Consider the following 15,562-nt stretch of genomic DNA (forward strand, 5'->3'; position numbering starts at 1 on the left):
TGGAAGATTATAATTCAGAGAAATGTTCTCACTTGCCAAGTCAATGATACTCCTTCCCAGATCACCAACAGTCATAAAGTGAGTTAATGACTGAATAAAGCTTTTAATGCTGGCATGGACTAGATGACCTCTGTGGCCCTGCCAAGTCAGTATTTCTGAGAATCAGGGATTTTATCAAAGCAGGAAGAATGTAGCTCTGTGCTGAATCTGACCTCAGAGAAAACTGAAGTCAGCAAAATGTTCCTTTTGTCTCTCTATTTTCTCTCACTTTCAACCCTCCTCCCAGGCAGCCATTGCTCGCAAGGCCATCCTTAGGTTTTGGGCACCACAGAGAAGAGGAATTTGTTAAGTGAGTTTGGATTAAAGGAGAGAAAGGTCACGTTTGACTACTCGCTCCAGCATGAGGGCTGTGTGATCTGGGCAGTTGTCATTTAACCTCTTTGGAGCCCAGAATACTCATCAATAAGATGAGAAAACCTACTTTTAAAGATCAGTGTAGGAATTAACCAGTGTGGCATGGAAACTGCCTAGCATTCAGTTTGAACCCTTTAAGTGTTGATTCCCTTCAATCTTCTGGATGTAGTGACTGTCAGCAGAGTATGATAATCCTCCAAGAAATGTCTGCATACTTTAAAAAATGACACCTAGAAAAGGCAATTCAGTACAGTAGTAACCAGTTCAATGATGGATTTTTATTCAGTACAGTAGTAACCAGTTCAATGATGGATTTTTTTCCTACAGCAAGACATTTGGGTAGAAGTGATAAATTGGGGTTAGGAACAGGGGAATATGGGTACATGAAACTTTCCTGGGCTTCTACCAGTTTATTCCATAATGCATGCCCTTCAATGGCATTGTACTTATAAGACCAAAGTAGGTGTGACAACATAGGTATATTTCCTTACTTGACTTGATTAAATTGCAATTACTAAAACTACTTTTTCTTATACAGAGATGTTTAATAAATGATTGTTGCATGTAGACAAGTAGGTAAACCGAATAAGTTGTTGATCATTTATATAAAGAAAAAATTCTAAGGATCCAGAGGTTCTTTGTCTAGAACTGGACAATCCAGGGCAACAGCAAATACTGACGGATTTAACAAACACCTATCGGGGCAAAGGAGAAGTTTGTAGATGAATGCCTCTTAGTCCTCCCTCCCAGGAAGGTACTACCCAGAAAAAAAATGGACAGTCTGACTGTGGAAGCCTATATTTCTTGGGATTCTAGTAATGTTTTATGTACTGTATTTACTTTTAATGAGCTGGTACCGTCAAAGAAACTGAGACTATCTTCTCACAGTTGTTAAGAGCAGGAATTTTTCTCTGTTTTGTTCACTGCTATATGTCCGGTGACTAAAAGGGGTCCAGGATATAAACATTTGTGAAACAAATGGATTGTAAATAAGATACAGACAAGGAGAAATTCTTTGGATTCATAATAGAGATGCATTTTGGCAGGCAGATGATTAACAAATTCTTAGAGATATAGTTAATATGGCATAACTTCTTTATTTTCTAGGCTATGGAAATTAAAATGCTATTGCTAAGAACTTGTGTGTGTGACACAGAACCTTCTATTACAGCTTTTGCCTTTTTGCTAATAAACAATGAACAATTCCTTGGTAACATCTGCCCTTTATGGGTAACTGGAGAGTTGTTTACTTTGGTAATAAGAGGACAAAGATGTGACCTTTTAACTTTTATTCAATTGGTAGGTGAGGGAAAGAAAAAAAATTATAAACTGGAGAAGATAATTTTCTGACAAGCTTTCAAAAGCAAAAAACTGGTACAGTTTAATATAGTCACAAAGATTTGGAGGTTTCAGCTTCTTTTTGGCAAAAATATTTCTTAGTTCAAAACAGAGGAAATTAATTTAAAAATTAATGAGTTTCTCTCAGATATCAAATAGCACTTTAAAACTACATTATTAAGTGGAAAGGGATGAAAATCATGATTAAAGGTCCTTTGTACTTTTAAGATTAGGAGACAAATCCCAGGGAGACTATATTTTGCATTCTGTTAAAAATCAAATGTTTGAAAATATTTCTAAATAGTTGGTTGGATACATAATTATGCTATGTACATATCTCCCTAACATACATGTTTGGTGTTGAAAAACCACAGAGCAAGTTACTCTATATTTTAAAATTACAAAGGGAGGAACTTTAGCATTGAACAGTAATAATTTAGGTTTTTAGGGTTTTTTCCTGTAAAATTACCAAACCTGTGCTGGCTGGGTTGCTCAGTTGGATGGAGCGTCATCTGCACGCACTAAAAGGTTTTGGGTGCGATCCCTGGTTGGGGTGTGTGGGGGAGGGCAATGAATCAATGTGTCTCTCTCTCCCTTCCTCTCTCTAAAACCAATAGACACATCCTCAGGTGATTAACAAATCCTCATGAGAATTTAAAAAAAATCAGTCTTTAAAAAAAACTTTTTTTAAAGATTTTATTTATTTATTTTTAGAGAGGGAAGGGAGAGAGAAAGAGAGAAAGAAACATCAATGTGCGGTTGCTGGGGGCCATGGCCTGCAACCTAGGCATGGGCCCTGACTGGGAATCGGACCTGCGATGCCTGGTTTGCAGCCCGTGCTCAATCCACTGAGCTATGCCAGCCAGGGCAAAAAATCTTTTTTTAAAAGTACCAAATCTGCATTTGGGGTGAGGATCAGGAGAAGGGGGAGTAACGTGAAAGTTGATTTAAGTAATGTATTTGCCTATTTAAAATGTTTTGTATATCATTGTATAGCATTATATATGTATAATATTTTAGAAATACTTCTTTTACCTCATAACTATTTAGAAATATGTGCCTCCTTTAAAAAAACCTTTTTTTAAAGGTAGACAGGATGTTAAAATAACAGATTGTCTGGTTCAATACCAGATGCCTGGCAAACCTATTATAACTACGTCAGTTCATATAGCTCTTTCCCTAGAAACTTTGGATTTGTTTTGTGGCACCTTAGTGACTGTGGGGGTGGGAGGGGGGCAGATGCTGACCAAGCAAGTCCCAGGCAGGGGCCTCCCACAGCTGTGGTAAGTCCAGGCCACCAGAGCCAAAAGAGGGGAGCCCCAAAGTAGTGCAAACCTGACAGCGAGGGCAGAGGCTATGTCCAAATTGTGAGGGTCCACATTCCAAAGATAGCACCAAGTCCAAGCAGACAGCTGTCAAACCAGCAAAGCAGTTGCAAGTGTTAAACTCAAAAAGGAACAGAGCACAGACCAGGAAGAATTCTAACTGAGTTGTGATCAGCCATCTGCAGTTTATAGTTAATCCCTGAAGCCACTAGAGGCTCATCCCTCAGATTTAAAGGTACTGGTACAAGATGAACACATTTGTAAAATGTTATTATATGCTATGTTATAGGGCCCATTTAAGGACAGTGTTGGGTCACCAAACTCACCACTCTCAGCAAGTTCCGGACAAGCTGAGAATGGCCAGATCTCTCCCCTAAAGAGGCAGCCAAGCATGGGTCCTTGTCTTAGGGAGATGGCTGGGCTTGGTTGAAAAAAGTGTTCGAAACAGGTTGCCAAAGCAAGGAAAGACTAATATGAGTTTTGATTTCCAAGGGGAGGGTCAGGCAACAAAGGAAGTCAAAGAAACAGGAAACGGGTAGCAATTAGCAGGTTAAACTACCAAAGTAGGAAGTAGCCTCAAGTGAATTCTGGAAACTGGACCAGAGCTGACAGAAAGAGCTGAATAAGACTGGAACCTATCAGGTGACTATTGGATGTTGTTCAGTGTTTCTTGTGGAGGGGGCTAGAACCCCCAGAGGGTGGGCTTACATAATAATAGATGGTTAGCCCTGGCCTGGTGGCTCAGTTGGTTGGAGTGTTGTCCCCGTACACCCAAATGCAACGAGGTTTGATCCCTGGTCAGGGTGAATGCAGGAGGCAACTGATTGATATTTGTCTTTCTCTCTCTCAAATCAGTAGACATAACCTTGGGTGAGGATTAAAAATAATAATAATAACAGATGGCTACTAACCAGTCATCTAAAGAAGGTGATAGGTCTTTAAATGTAAAGTTTTTACTGAGGGGACTGCAAATTTGGGAGTGGAACTGATTTTAGAATGGCGTGAATGAAAGGGAGTCGAGAACTGCTAACAAGAGAAACGTGCTTATGTAGGTGATGATGTCTTGGGGGGTTTCTGTGTGGTATGGACGTTAACTCTCTCCTCCCTTCCTTCCCTCTACCTAGTGAAATCTTCATTAAAGTCTATATCTACTGATGTTTTTGTACTAGCGGATGAGAGGGGGCATAAAAAGTGCTGTAGCTGCATCAATGCAGTGTTTGGTGGAAAAAGAGCACCCATGTGGACAGCTTGACAGAGTAGAGAGCCCTCTCTGAGATCTTTGAGCCCTGTTCCTTTGATGAAATTGGACTAGTGGATCCAAATGTTCTCCAATATAAGAAAGATGAGGTCTCACAACCACTTTTCTGGCCTGTATTCCTCCTAGCAGTGCAGACAGAGAGCTGGGAAATTTAGCTTTTCCATGAGAGTATTCAGTCTCCTTGTCTTATTTACTGGGGGAACCTTTGGGTGTTGGTGAGCAGAATGCAGAGTTGAAAATGCAGTGGGTATCCTGGGGAGGGGCAACTGGTGTTTTTAAAAGTATTAGGTGACTTTCATGACCTCAAAGGGCTCACAGTAGGCTCCTTCAGTTATCAGCTTGGGACATTTAAGTAAGGTGTTTTTTGCTGTGCTGAGAATATAATTCTTTCTGGATAAAGAAGAAAACATGGTGATAATAATTTACAGACTGAAGTAAAGTAAAGCAACACCACTTTTTAAGAAGTAGACGTCCCAATGTTAATAAAGTGGCTTTTCTGCGTGTGTGTGTGCGCGTGTATGCCAGTAAGTTGTGTTTAGCAATCAGGGACAGATCACATTTATCCCTTCCCCCACATCCTTCTCCCCAGCCCATGCCAGACAAATTGGAGTGAAACAACACCATCTGCTCATTTCACACTCAGTGAAGAAGCACATCAACTCCTTCTTAATGTTATGAAGTCCAGACTCAAAAAGACACTCTTCTAGTTATGCAGTAAAAAAAAATGCCTCCTGAAAGTGGGAACTCCATAAGCGTAGAAGAGTCCAATATTTCCTGAAACATTACAAGGTCTGAACTGATAAGGGCTTTCTCACAAGGGTGTCACCTGGAGCTTTACTCAGTGGCAGAAAGTCCATGATTTTGGGCCCCTGATTTAAATGAGGAAAATGATGGTAGAAAAAAATCATCATAACCACCAGAGTCCTTGCATCCTGAAAGGCAGAGAGGAAGACAATGAAGAAGAAAGATAAGTCACACTTGATTTCAAAGTCCTATTTTGGTCTGATATTTGTCTTTGCTGTAACAACCACATTTTTTTTTTTGCAATCACTTAAAAAGTCAAAATCCCTAATTTAACTCCATTATTCTAATGGATGATGCTTTGAATTAGAGGGAAAACTCAGTCATTTGATTCTATCTCTACTAACTGCACCAAGCACTGGGTTCAGAAGTAAAGATAAGGAAGATTCTTACTAATTCATATGAATGCCTCCAGAGATTAGAAGATGGCAGTCTTTTGGCTTTTGCAGCAAATCTTAAGCTCTTCACAGTTCTAACTAGCCACCCATTAAATAATGATGCTCCCAAGAGGGTCTCTGGAAAAATAAGTAGCTGGACTTGTTTTAGAGACCAGATCCTTGCAATATACAGTCTTAGAAGAATCAAGTCTCAAGTTACATACAGCATGCTTCTCTGTAATTTATGATCTCCTGAAATAAACAGGAGCTTAATATAAAAGGGTAAACTGTGACATGCTAAGTGCCAAACAAGTGTACATTATGTAAAATGGTACCTCTTTATATTCAAAAAGCTATTCTACCAGTATTTTGAGATTTTGTGAACAAGGCCACATTTACTTGAATTCATTCATCCATTCAGCCATCTGTCAGTGTGTCTATCTGCCCAACAAATGTTACCCCAGGGCCTACAGTGCCAGCCTTCAGAATTACCTAAACAAGTAAGGCATGGTCCTTGCCCTAGAGGGAGAGGCAGAACTGCAAATTATAAAATAGAAATACATGCAGTTACAGAACTGTTTTTCAGGTGGAGAGATAACCAAAAAGGAGGAAGCACTTAGCTATATGAGGGTAAGAATGCAGGGGTATAGGGTCCCGGGCAAGGAAAGCTTCTTAGAAGAATTGATATATGAAAGAGGAATGGAATTTGTATGGCATGTGCATTCTAATCAAAGGGCACAGCTTGAGCTAAGGCATGAAGGCATGAAAAGGCACAGGGTAGCTAAAGAGCTAGAAGCTGCATGATATTGCTACTGGGTTTTGTGTGACAACATTAGAGATGAGCCTGGACAAGTAGACACAGGCTAGAGTAAGATAGCTATCACAAGCCATGTTAAGACATTTCCCTGTAGACAATGGATATCACTAGTGGGATATCAGGAGGAAATATTTAGAATCCTCTCTATGATGGCTATAAGGAAAATGGATAGGAGGAGAGTAAGAACAGAAAGGAAACCCAAGAAAAGGGCAAGTTTGTCACTGTGTTCCTGCTGTGTTGCCTCTACAGAGCTCTGATCCTTTTGCAGCCTTTATATTTCTAGTCTGAAAAACGCCAACTCAGTGTTTTAAATACCATGGATCTCATAGAAACAGATAATATTTTTATGGCATGTTAGGGTTGAGCATACGATTGAGTCTGCTTATGGCTACCCAGCCAAATCCAAGGGCTGAGTGCGTCAGTGGCTCAGTTTCGCCTATAAACCCCTGTGCCTCAGCGCCACTGAGCTGGAAACAAGCTCAAGTAGAGCAAAGCTGGCAGCCAAGCTTTGGTTTCCTGACTCCTGTTACATTGTCTTTCTCCTCTAATTCAACTTGCTGCCTCTCGGAGCTGTGCTTTAGAAGAATTACTATCTCAGGGTATAGAAAAATGGATAAATAGTCCATAACGGCAAATCAAGGAAGCTGGGGGTATTCAGGGATGAACTACTGGAAGATAATCATGTCCTCTCATAAAATACAGGGTTGGGCAAAAGTAGGTTTACAGTTGTGAGTCAAAACAGATTTATTTTTATATTCTTATTTATTGTTTATTATTTTTTTCATATGAACAACAGTAAACCTACATTTGTCCCACCCTGTATCTTTTGGTATCAAAGTCAGAAGAAGAAAAATGAACAGTGTGGGCCCTGACAGGTGTGGCTCAGTTGGTTGGAGCATCATTCTGTAAACTGAAATGTCACGGGTTCGACTCCAGGTCAGGGTGCCTACCTAGGTTTGGTCCCCAGGCAGGGTGCGTGCAAGAGACAGCAGACCAATGTTTCTCTCCCACATCAGTGTTACTCTCCCTTTCTTTTTTCCTCCCTTCCCCTCTCTCAGGAGTCAATAAATATGTCCTTGGATGAGAATAAAAGAAAATGATCAGTGTGGTTCATAGATTACATTCTACATTGAATTAGTCCACATTATTGTCTGGAATCTGGCACATGTAGTCACAGGTACTTTAAATCATCTATGAAAGTAAACTACTGAGTGAGCAGTAAACCTGGAAACAGAAAAGTCCTTCTCTTTCAATTTCTGACTAAAAGTACCTTACTTGCAAATGTAACCCATAGTTACCCTTTCTTTCTCATTAGTGTTGGCGAAAAAGGCAAATGCAATAATATTATCTTTAAGTTGCTATTTGGCCTATGAATAATTCATTTATGTCAATATTTTTTAGCTTATTTGGGGGGTTCAAAGCATTGCTTAAAATATCAGACTGTTTAATATAACAACACAGTGCACAGCAATCTTCAGGATAATGTCTTTCCTTCCTGTGCAGTTACACACTTCGGGTGGATTCCTTTTGCAGTATATCACATTGCATTACATTACGAGATTTTCATCTTGCCATTAACTTCACAACCCCATTATTAAAGGAATCTTCTTATTTTTTCCTTAATGTTTGTTTCATTGTGATTAAAAGAGCTAACATGAATGCTCTGAAGCTGTCTGTCACATTGGCAGAAATAATAAAAGTTATTCATCCTCACCTCATTTTTGTATTCAAAGTACCACATCTAGGACTAAGGAAAGAATGCATGCTATTGGTAACATTATACTTCTTAGTTGTCCTGCTTAGACTGACAACACAGTAGCCAAACAACTGTAGTAATTTCCGGAAGCCATTTGTGACATTGACTTCTTATGAACTGCACCAAACGCCTCAGATCATTTCATATGATTCTGAAAGTTGCTGTCAAGTAATAAAAGCTCTCAGTGGTTATGACTTGGGCTAGATTTGCATTCTACTAATAAATTTCCATTTGGTGTTTCTGTTTGTGTTTGAATGAGGGCAAAGGTAACGTTAGACTCTTAAATTCTTTCCATATTTCTTTTAATCAATATAAACCAAAAGCAGTCTCAGAAATGCCTACTTGTCAATATGTCCAGCCAAGTAAGAAGTAAATGTCATGTCTCTGAATGTTGCATTTTCTCCAGGAAGCACTATTCAGGCATATTTGTTACCTCAATTAGTCTGATTTAGTGGTTCAGTCAGTGAGCTAAGGCCTCTGGCGTTCAGCAGTCATTTGATTTCTAAGTTGCAGGTAAGGAACTAAAAATCATCCAAAACGGTAACGCCATGTCCTGAAAGCAGATGTGCAGCTCTTGATCTGCTTGGTGACATCGTTGTCAGGAAAATGTGGTGGTCTCTGACACATTCTTCATCTAGAATCAGTGCCCTCAGAGCCGCATGGTTAGAGTCTGATTTTGACCATCAGTTCTCTAAGAATGCTGGGAGGTGACAGGACAAATGTCCCATTTGGAAAGTCAGTTTCCTGAAGTGATTATTTTTCTTCTTTAATTGCCTTTAGCTGGCAAAAGGTTCAGGCTGACATTTTTGAAGGCGGCACTGCAGGGTATGTTTCAGAAAGGGAGAGCACATTCTTCTCAAAGGCTATCCACCTGCTCTCTTTCCCCTCACTTCATCCAGAGGCCATGGAACTAATCCTCTGCTGCTCAGATCTGTGCTTTGGAAAAGTGGTCACACTGTGACTGGGATGACTTCAGACCTCACTCCAGTGGGAAATATGGTGGTTTGCATTATGTAAATAAGAGATGAGGAGAATGGGATCAAGATAACCTAAACAAATGCACTATATTCTCTCTCTCTTAATTCCCTGCTGAACTCAATTGTTCAATATAACATCACCTATAATTATCATTTCTAGAAATTATAAAACTATTTCACTTGCATTCCTGTCTCAAGAGTAAATCTCAGCTGTTCACAAAGACATATATTATACTAGCTGGGAATCTTTTGGTGGCTAGAGATAGATAACCAATTCAAATCAGTCTGAGCAAAAAGGAAGATTTATTAGACCAAGACTGAGGCATTTCACAAAACCCAAAGTATAGCTGAACAACTATAGGTGCAGAGATGTAGCTGTACCTCAGGAACAGCAGAAGCTGAGGACTTGGGTGACTTTCAAATATTGTCTCATTAATTACTGCTGAGATTCTGTGTGTCAGCTTCATTCTCTTTTGTTAGATGCTAGTTTTCTCTGTGCACTGAAAAACAAGGTCTCACACAGTTTCTGGTTTTTAAATTTTAGACCTTAAACCACCAGGATAAAGCTGGTCTCAGTCTCTGAGTAGTACTACAAGTCAAAGAGTCTCTTATGGGCTCAATTTAGGTTAGACATCCATATACGCTCCAATTGAAGATAGCCAATCTATTAGGTTACCATGATGGGCCAGTCTCAGGTCTGGTGTCCATACCAAGTCCAGTCAACTGTGGCCAGGAGATGGGGTCACATGGTAGCTCCAATGTTAACCAAATGCTTGGAAGAGAAGGGGTGAATGACAGGCATACCTACAGGTGTCTACTACACATAACTAAAACAAAAAGGAAAATGTTAAAAAAAAAACAAAAATATATTAGACACATAGAGAAAATACAATTCAAGGCCAAAACCATTCAGCAAAGACAGTAATCTTATTTTGATATTAGATATATTTCAAAATAAAAACATAACTAATAAATCATAAAACATCAAGTAACTTATTATCTAAATATAGAGTAAAATCCATTAGAAATATAAGGGAAAATGAATTGTGTATCTGTAAAGGTAAAGAAATTCCATTAAAAAGCTATTTAAATTGATAAAAAGTTCAATAAAATGGTAAGATTAGATAAATATATGAAAATCAATAGCTAGCCTGTGTAACAGCAACATTAAAAATGTGATGAAAAAGAAAATCCCATTCCTTTTTTTCTTACTATCAAAGTGTTTATTTTCAGCCTAAGAAAGGATGAAAACCAAATTTATTAGGAACATCATATTTTTGTTTTATCTAGCTCCTCTTATTTCTCTTTGAGGAGCAGCTTTGAATCCCTCAGAACTGAGACATCAGGGAGATGGAGGAAATCCCATTCCTAATAGCATCAGTAATACACAAATGGTAGTGAGCATACTGGGATGAATATGTAATCATATTAGTATGCAATTAATTTAGAAGAAAAAACATGAAAATAACAAAAGAATACATGTTAAAGGTAAGCATAATTAGGGAGAATTAGCCTTATCAGATAGTAGAATGTCTTATATTGAATAATAAAAATAGGTGGTATTAGTGCAAAATAGATAAATGAACAAGATAAATAACCTTGAAATAGATGTTGATATGTTAATATATGGCAAATATAACTGCACAAATGAACATATGAGGGAAAAATTCATTCAGCAAAGAGTGTTGAGACAGTTGGTGGTTATATAAAGAGAAAGCAGCACACCACCAAAATTAAGAGTTGACCAAGAATCTGGAGAAGTTATTTGCAGGAAATATGATAAAAGTTCATCTCTCTACTCTTTAAAAGCTCATTCAAATAAATAAGCAATTCAAATGGGCAAAGATTACAAAATAGTATACATATCCCTTGATCCCACCTCAAACCTGGGAATATAAACCGATACAACCCTTTGAAGTATAATTAAGAGTACATAATTCCTTGACAAGCATATGGAAAAATATTAACATTTCTTGACTCAGTAATTCTTTCTTTGGTAAACTATCTCAATGAAATAATTTAGAAAAATTAAAAGCATTATGAACAAATGTACTCATCGCAGTACTTTTATTCTGTTAACCATGCTGCCTGTCACCCTCTATCCTCTTTCCCTATTTTTAATTTTTTTCAAAGATTTTATTTATTTATTTTTAGAGAGCGGGGAAGGGAGGGAGAAAGAGAGGGAGAGAAACATCAATGTGTGGTTGCCTCCTGTGCACTTGTCCTAGGGACCTGGCCTGCAACCTAGGCATGTGCCCTGACTGGGAATTGAACTGGCAACCCTTTGGTTCCCAGGCCTGCACTCAGTCCTTTGAGCTACACCACCAATGGCCCTGGTTTTTAAATTTTTTTGGCACTTATTATCATCTGGTATTTGTTTATTGCCAGCCTTTCCCCATTAGAATGTAAGCTGTATGAGAATTGGCCTACTCTCTTCACTACTATATTCCTAGGCCCCAGAACCCTGCCCCACACATGGTAGAAAGCTGATAAATATTTGTGGAATGAATCAACAATTCTAAAAGTCCAACAATAGGAAATGGTTTAGACAATTATCTCTTCAATATAAAATTGAGAAGCCATTACACATATTTTTAAGAATAACAATTTAGAGCCCTGGCTGGTGTGGCTCAGTGGATTGAGTGCCAGCCTGTGAACCCAAGGGTCACCAGTTCAATTCCCAGTCAGGGCACATGCTTGGGTTGTAGGCCCAGTCGCCAGTAGAGGGCATGCTAGAGGTAACCACATATTGATGTTTCTCTCCCTCTCTTTCTCCCTCCCTTCCCCGCTCTCTAAAAATAAATAAATAAAATCTTTTTTTAAAAAGAATAACAACTTATAACATGAGGAAATATTTATGATGAAATAATCAAGTTTAAGAAACCAGAATATATTTTTACATATATGTTATTATTACAAATTTTTTATATTAGTTTTTTACAAAGTCAGAAACTAATGTAAGATACTACAGAGAAAATATCACAAAGTTCTTTTTTCCGTAATTGTGATTATAACTGTAAAAAAAGAAATTGTGGAGAGAAATAAAAATGAGATCCAAACTTCTGGTCAAGATAGTGGCATAGGTAAACACAGCTCATCTCCTTGCACAACCACATCAAAATTACAACTAAAATATAGAACAATAATCACTCAGAACTGTCAGAAATCAAGTTGAATGGAAGTCTAACAACTATGGAATTAAAGAAACCACATCCATCCAAACTGGAAGAAGGGGGCAGAGATGCAGGATGGCTGGTCCCACATCAATGAATGTTATATGAAAATTAGGCACTGATATCTCAGGAGTGAGGAGTCCCAGACCCACACTGGGCCCCTGAGCCCAAGGTTCCAGTGCCAGGAAGATAAGCCCCCATAAATTCTAGCTGCAAAAACTAGTGGGGATTGAGTTGGTGAAAGAAACTTCTGGAGTCCCAAGCAGTTCCTCTTACAGACCCCACACAGGACTTACTCAGACTTTCTTCCTCCGAACTCCAGCACCAGGATAGCAGCTCAAGGAAAATAGTGGAGACCTCAACAGCATGAAAAAGATCCAGTCAGAAATGAAGGATGCACTAATTGAAATAAATAGCAATTTACAGGGAATCACCAGTAAAGTGGATGAAGCTGAGAATCAAATAAATGATTTGGAACAAGGAAGCAAAAAACAAAACAAAACAATCAGAACAACACAAAGTAAAGAGGATCCAAAAGAGAAGATTGTGTAAGGAGCCTCTGGGGCTATTTCAAGATGTCCAACATTCTCATCATAGGGGTACCAGAAGGAGAAGAGAAATGGCAAGAAATTAGAAATTTATTTGAAAAAATATTGAAAGAAAACTTCCCTAATTTGGTGAAGGAAATAGACATGCAAGTCCAGGAAGCACAGAGAGTCCCAAACAAGATGAATGCAAAGAGGCCCACTCCAAGGCACATCCTAAATAAAATGCCAAAGGTTAAAGATACAGAGAAAATCTTAAAAGCAGCAAGAGAAAAGCAGTTAGTTGCCTATGTGGGAGTTCCCATAAGACTGTCAGCTAATTTCTCAAAAGAAACTTTGCAGGCTAGAAGGGATGGGCAAGAAATATCCAAAGTTATGAAAAGCAGGGACCTACAGCCAAGATTGCTCTACTCAGCAAAGCTATCATTTAGAATTCAAGGGCAGATAAAGAGATTCCCAGACAATAAAAAAATAAAGGAGTTCATCATCACCAAACCATTATTACATGAAATGTTATATTAAAACTATGGACAATAAAATTGCAATAAATACATACCTATCAACAATTGAATCTAAAGAACAAACTAAGCAAACAAGAACAGAGACAGAATCATGCATATGGAGAGTGTTTTGTTGCTTGCCACTTGGGAGGCAGGAGTGGGTGAATGGGCAAAGAGGTGAGGGGATTAAGAAGTACAAATAGATAGTAACATAAAAGCCATAGGAATGTAAAGTACAGCATAGGAAATGAAGTATCCAAAGAATTTATACGCATGGCCCATAGACATGAACAATGGTGTGGGGATTGCCTGAAAGAGTGGGAGTGTTGGGTGGAGGTGTGCAAAAGTGGCGGGGGAGGGGGCAAAAATATTAGAATGGATTACCACTTAATAGGTCAACATTTAACAATAAAAAAAGAGAAATAAAAATGGAAGGAGATACAGCTAAATGTTAATATGCTGTAGAATGAAGAAACCTCTTGTATTTACTTTTGGATATTTTCCAGGTGTTCTGTAACATGCATTTCTTTAATACTAAAACAATTTGATAAATGCAACATCAATTGAGATAATTTTTAAAATCACTGATGATTAAATTCAATAATTGCAAATTAAAATAATGGCAAGTAGGAAAGAGAGAGAAGGAACAGCAAAAGTCCTAAAATAAGGAATTATAGGATAGTATTTTGGTCTATATTAGTATAATTAGGTAAGTGTGGGCTTAAGAAGATGAAAATCCCCCTGGCCTGGTGGCTCAGCTGGTTGGAGCACTGTTGTGTGCACCAAAGGGTTGTGGGCTTGATCCCCAGTCAGGGCACATACGTGGGTTGCAGGTTCACTCCCTGGTCAGGTCATGCATGAGACGTAACTGACTGATATTTCTTTCTCTCTCCCTCCTCTCTCTCTGAGATCAATGAACATATCCTTAAATGAGGATTCAAAAGAATCAATATGAAAATCTATAAAGCTGGTTATTGAGTCACTGCTTTTGTTTTCCAATTATATCACCACTCATAAGTTCCTCCTATAGAGAAATTTTGAAGCCTTCAAGTGACCTCAAAAATACAGATTCCTGGGGCCTATCCTTAGGAATTTTTTATTGAAAAAGATTGAGGTTGAATACTACTTGGCCATAAAAAAGAAGAAAATTTTACCCTTTGCAATAGTATGGATGGACCTGGAGAAAATTATGCTAAGTGGAATAAGCCAGTCACAGAAAGACAAGTACTATATGATTTGAGTCATATATGGAATTTAATGAACAAACTGAACTAACAAGGAAAAAGAGGACAGACTCATAGATGGAGAGCAGATGACAGCTAGTGGTAGAGGGCAGTTAGAGGGTGGAAGGATTGAGTAAAAAGGAAAAAGGACTCATGGACATGGACAGCAGTGTGGTGATTGTTGGGGGGAGGGAGGTATAAGGGGACTGAATGGTAATGGGAAAAAACAATAAAGATTAAATATCTAAAAAAAGGATTGGGGTGAGGCCTAGGAATCTGTGTTTTAAACATAGTCCTTGGGTGACTCTATGTTTAGGAATCCCTGGGCTAAGTAGAAGAGAGGCTTTTCCTCCTGGGAGCAATACCATTGAAATTCTGGGGTGAAGGAACTTGCCTCATATCTGCCCTTAGGGTCACTACTACTCTTCCCCTTCTGCCCCAGCTGCTACAGTTCTTGGTTATCCACCTGAGGGCGCACAGGCAGACTCTAGAACCCTCATTCGAGGAGCCAACACACTGTCCCTCCTCTGGCCCTTGGGCCTCCACCTACTGAACCAAACACCAAAGGCTGTGTCAGGTTGGGTTCAGCTGCTCACAGTCCACAGTCCTCAATATGATACATTGGCTTAGTGTTACAAACCCCCTCATCCTAGTTGTCATTGTCCTGTAGACTCATTTAAAAATGTCCTGTGCTTCCGCCCCATTGAAGCAAGCCCAGCACTGAACCTCCTTCCCAACCACTTCTTCTGTTCCCATGGAAGTCCCATTGAGTTGCAACCTAATGCTTCCATTTCTCCAGTCTCTGCACAAGCACTCCACCTCCTGCTTTATTTGAAATTTGACACTCTCCTGAGGCCACTTCTCCTGTGGACCTCATTTGTTCAGATCTCAAGTGAACATTATGTGTTGTTAATATTCACCTGGGCCTCCACTGCCAGTGCCCACCATTTCACTTACATTTTAAAGCAAATCAATTCATAAAATAAAATAAAGCAAAATAAGAATTTTGTTTGATTTTGAGAATCATGGCATCCAGCTCGGTGTCTATTTTTTGTTAT

Source organism: Phyllostomus hastatus, unplaced genomic scaffold (assembly GCF_019186645.2).
Source record: "Phyllostomus hastatus isolate PE091 unplaced genomic scaffold, TTU_PhHast_1.1 phas_contig_62, whole genome shotgun sequence".
NCBI lineage: Eukaryota > Metazoa > Chordata > Mammalia > Chiroptera > Phyllostomidae > Phyllostomus > Phyllostomus hastatus.